This window comes from Pleuronectes platessa, chromosome 16 (assembly GCF_947347685.1).
Source record: "Pleuronectes platessa chromosome 16, fPlePla1.1, whole genome shotgun sequence".
In the NCBI taxonomy this organism is placed as follows: domain Eukaryota; kingdom Metazoa; phylum Chordata; class Actinopteri; order Pleuronectiformes; family Pleuronectidae; genus Pleuronectes; species Pleuronectes platessa.
Genome location: NC_070641.1, coordinates 23,350,357 through 23,355,356, shown reverse-complemented (window position 1 = coordinate 23,355,356; position 5,000 = coordinate 23,350,357). Strand labels below are relative to the sequence as shown.

The 5,000-nt window shown below is 43.2% G+C and overlaps 1 protein-coding gene across 1 annotated transcript in view; it reads left to right on the top strand.

The window, feature by feature from the left end:
- Positions 1 to 5,000, top strand: part of LOC128459138 (uncharacterized) — a 10,948-nt gene that overhangs the window by 3,346 nt on the left and 2,602 nt on the right. The gene's annotated exons all lie outside the window — the stretch shown is intronic.

The following is a 5,000-nucleotide window of genomic DNA, read 5'->3' as shown; positions in this document are numbered from 1 at the left end:
ATGGTTTCAATGCAGCTTTGTTGGTGTGTGCACACAAACACACAACACACACACACACACAAGCACACACACAGCTCCATTAAAGGAAGCGCAGGCCATTAGTAGTTTTATCTTCTTTGTATGGGACAGCGCTGAAATAGAGTCCCATCTCCATCCACCCCAGGACACACTCAGACGCACACAGACAGACACACAACCTCCCCTTGTGCGATGCTGATGTTTTGGACGACACACTGTTGACATGTTTGTTCGGATGTCGATCACAGCTTAATTTTTCCTTTAGAAAAAGTCTTTGTGCTGATTCGACGCCTCCAACATCTTGCAATGTGTGTATGTGTTTGTGTGGGTGTGTGTGTGTGTTTGTGTCAGCCTCCTTGAATGTGTCGTTACCAAATGTTTAATTTTGTCACCTCGCTCCTTCATTCACAAAACCTCTGTGCAGACGAGCCTGCCTGTAACAGCTGACAGTCACAGAGCTTTGTCCTCCTGTCTCTCAGTGTCTCAACTGTCTCATCGGGACCGTCTGCATGGACTCTGAGGATGGACTCTGTGATTTAAGTGATTTTATGTTTTGTGTATTTATGAGAACACAAAGCTCTGAGCAAACGTTCCCCAAAAAGCAAGATGAGCATTAACTGGATTAACTTTAGAATCTGAAAGAGGAATCTTCCTCTTCCACTCTAGATATAAGGTCAAAATGTGCTACAATATATAATATGAAAAGATAGATATTCTATCTATTCATGTCAGCGACCAGTATAAAAATATAAATATAAAAAATTATTGAAATAGATTTGAAAATCAAACAAAGTGAATATTAGCTGTTGCACCCATATACCTAAATACTTGCGTTACTACACTTGTGCGTGACTGTCACCAAGCACAAGTGAAAACAAAGAATACACACAACCAACACACACACTCACACACTCATATATGCACACACTTGACCTGGATAGAGACAACAGGGTGGCAACCCCCCCCCCCCCCCCCCCCCCTTCATTGACTGGGTCCATTAGAGGCCAAAGTACAGCTGAGCCACAAAGAGACGCACACTGGATTACACAGAGACAGCACAGGCACATATAAAGGAGTCTGTGTGTGTCTGTGTGTGTCTGTGTGTTGGGAGTGGGGGGGGTGGAGGCGAGGTAAAGACAGCAGGATGTAATCAATTTTCATACAGGTTACATTTTGTATAATTTAAATACATCAAGAGCTGGATTCTATCTCATCTGGTCATATTTTTAGAAACGTAAAGCTGAAGGTTTCTGATCCGAGCTTCCATCTGAGATCTGCCTTATGAATTAATGATCAGTGCTGAGTAAGACCCCGTCTCTAAGTGCTGCTCACATCACCAGCACCGCTGCCCCATCTGTGTGTGTCTGTGTGTGTGTGTCTGTGTGTGTGTGTGGTGTTAAATACGCTCCACCTTTCTGCACGCGAGCTGAGGCGATTAATCCTGCGCCGGCCGAGGATTGATGGTTAAATCTGGGCTGCAACCTTTTCCCAGCGGTTATAGAAACAAAGTGGTTCCGCTGACGTTGATGCTTTTGAAAAAAAACAAGTGGAGGCTGAGATGGAATCCAGATGAAAACAGGTGAAGCTTCTTTGGGAATTTGAAGAGAACGGCTCTGAGGATTTGATCAAAGCCACTCGCTCTCCCCACACAGTTACACAACAATGATTCATCTCATTGGAAGTGAGAAGCAGAAAGAGGAAGAGATGTTTAATGAGGCAGCGTCCGAACCAACAAGGGAAAAAGAAACTTCAGCTCCACAGACGGTCGACAATCCAGTGAAAACATTTATTCTCCTGCTCATTTTAAGGGATTTGACCCCAAAGAGAGTAAGACTACAGTTATCCTCTTAAAGGAAAAGTTTAACATCTTTAAAATACACAAAAGGTAACATGTAAATATGAAGACTTGAAATCATATGTAAAGATGGAGGACATGACAGCTCCCACAAGTGAAGCCAGGGCATCTCAAGCAGAATAACTCATACATCCAGCCTCCTCCATGTTAGTGGATGGGACATGGACCTAAATACCCACTATACAAACTGATGCATGTCTACAGATACAAATCTAAACACACATAAGACCCCATAACTCTGACCCTGTCATATGCCAACCATATAGATATATATATATATATAGATAGATAGATCTTTAACCCAGCGTTAGCACAACTGTTCTTTCCATGATTTCTGAATTTAGATCAGAATCAGGACCCTGGACTTTGGCACCCAAGGAAAAAACGGCATTCAGAGCCTCATGTGTGTCTGCTCTGTTGTGTAGTATGAGTGTGCGTCCATTCACACTGGTGTCGACATTGTTCAACCCCTGCATCACGTCGGAGGAAAAGAGCCTAAATAATGAATGGATGTTTCAGGCTACCTTCCATCCGATGGAGCCTCAGTCGTCCAATCCCAGCACATCACCTCCATGACGTCGTTACGTGCAATCTCTGGCCACATTCACACAGAGAGCTGTAATCTAATCTAATCCAGAGCCTCTTTACTGTGAGGGTTCATCAAACACATCACAACATAAACGACACCAGAGTAATGGGGGGGGGGGGAAGGTGGAGAATTCCTGGATTAAAAACCTGACAGCTCGTCAGGGGCCTCACGACAGAAGGTGTTTCCAGAACCTTCTGGCGTGAAAACACCGACCCCCCCCCCCCCGATACTGAGCCGAGACACCGTGAGTGGTGTTAGTACATGTGCATGTTTTACAGTGACTCTACTCTCCCAGTTATCAATTAACACGTAGTTTATCTGCATGAATTCAATGTGTCAACACTTTCGAGTCTCTGCACGTCTTGAAGGTTTTTCCAGGACAGCTGCACAGCCAATTTCCCGGTGACTTCACACCTTCTTTGTAGGGGGGGGGGGGTCGACCGCTTCTGCTCCCAGCATGCACTCTGGCTCCGGCAGCAAAGTGATGGCAGGTTCAGGGAATCACCATCCAATGGAAAGGTTCTATTTCTCCCCGGGGGGACTTTGAAGAGTGTCGGACCGTGACCCGGAGACGTGAAGACGACTGAGTCCCCGTCCAGCCAGCGTCCTGGTGTCTCCACTCTCTGAGACGCTCACAGCTCTGGAGTCTGTGAAGAGGAGAGAGGAAGGTGGAGGATGACTGCTTCCTCAGCTCTTCAGTGAAACGTGTCCAGCTTTACCTTCTGGACATTAATATACAGATTTTAATTCATTTTAACTTGTCTTCACGTCTCCCAGTCCTGTTTCAGCATCTTCTATTTATTGTGAATATATTAAAATCTTCTGAGTCCAGGAGATCCAGAGACTTCAGATCTGAGACCTGTTTTCTGTCTCATATTACATGACATCTGCTGACAGCTGCTGAACACAAATCTGCTGATTCATCTTGACTTGGTCAGTTGTCTGGACTGGTGTCTGAGCAGCATTGTGCTGATGGTCAGGAGACAATACCAGAGGACAGGAAAGATGCAGCCGCCTCGGAAGTCTTTTCTCTTTCTCTATTTAAAGGAATAATCCATGTGATCAGTGTTTCTTTACAGTGTAACTCCTGAAACTCCGAGTTATTTGATCTTTTCTTGTTTCCTGTTCACGTTATTGTTAAAGTTGTTGTAGAATCTGTCCTGATATTTGAGTTTACACTTCAGCCGACAGCATTTTATCCACCTGGAATAACTTTAAATAGACATTTGATGTTTTTCAGTGTTTCTTTCCTCTCGTGTGTTATTAATTTTATTATGAATGATAAAGTTCTGCAACGTTAAATAGGCCAAAGTCCCAGAAAATACTGAAGCTCCAGAAACAGCTCGTCAGTCGTCCAGACCAGCTTCTGCATCATAAACATTTTTTTATTTATATTGCCCTAGAAACTGTCTTCTATATAGTGTGTATATTTTTATGCTATTTATGGCCCGAGCAGTGATGGGACTGACGATTGAAATTGTTTATTATTTTTTTAAGTTTTATATGAGGTCACATTAATATTTGTATCAATTTTGATGAGGGGTTAGAAGAATGAAATTCCCCGCAGGTGTTTATCAAACAGTTTATCCACCAGAGACTCCAGCCCCTCAAAGCATCAGTGGTTCAGATAATGGATGGATGAGGAAGTGTCTCCCATGTGGTTGTGTAGTTCACCACAGTTGTCATCTTCTGACTCTGGTGAAACATTGAGTTGGATCAGAAGCTACATTAATGTCAGTGTGAATTTAGTCCAGAGGTTGAATCAGACTCTTCTACTGAAGATAGCATCAACACATCAAGCCTCATAAATTAACTCTATTCATACTTCTGCTCTGAATCTTTAGTTTGAACTTTTACTAAAACCAGATGGACTCTGGTTCTCCTTGAATCTGTTTCTATTCTTATTTATATTTCTTTCTACATTTTCCCCTTCTAAGCGATTTAGAATTCCCTCAACGGGTCAATGAAGCTAAATCTTATCTTATCTTATCTTAACTCAAAACTCATTGTATACAATCCCTCAGATCCTTAAACACAGAGGTTGCATATAAGCTGGTTATTAGCACTCAAAAATCCAACCATCTAATAAAACTGTGTTCACATCATGTATGATCGAAACAGGCCCGCTCGCCCTTTGTGCTCTCTCTCCCTCTCTCTCTCTCTCTCTCTCTCTCTCTCTCTCTCTCTCTCTCTCGCTCTGATGCAGAATCTCTCATATGTGGAATCAAACCAACACAAATATGTTTCTTTTCCTCTCAGTGGAACCAGATGGAGCTTCAAGTGGCCATATTAGGGCAGAACTCCAGAGTCTGGCAATCGGGGCAGGAAAGGGTCAAACACACACACACACACACACACACACACACACACAGTAGATCTGACCTCAGTCTGTCCTGACACATGCACACTCCAGGACTTCAGAGGACAATACATTGACTCACAATCATTTCAATTAAGATATTACTATTTCCTGGAGACTAACTCTAACTTTACTTGTCTTACCCTGTAACCTAAACCCTAACACAACCCTAACACAAC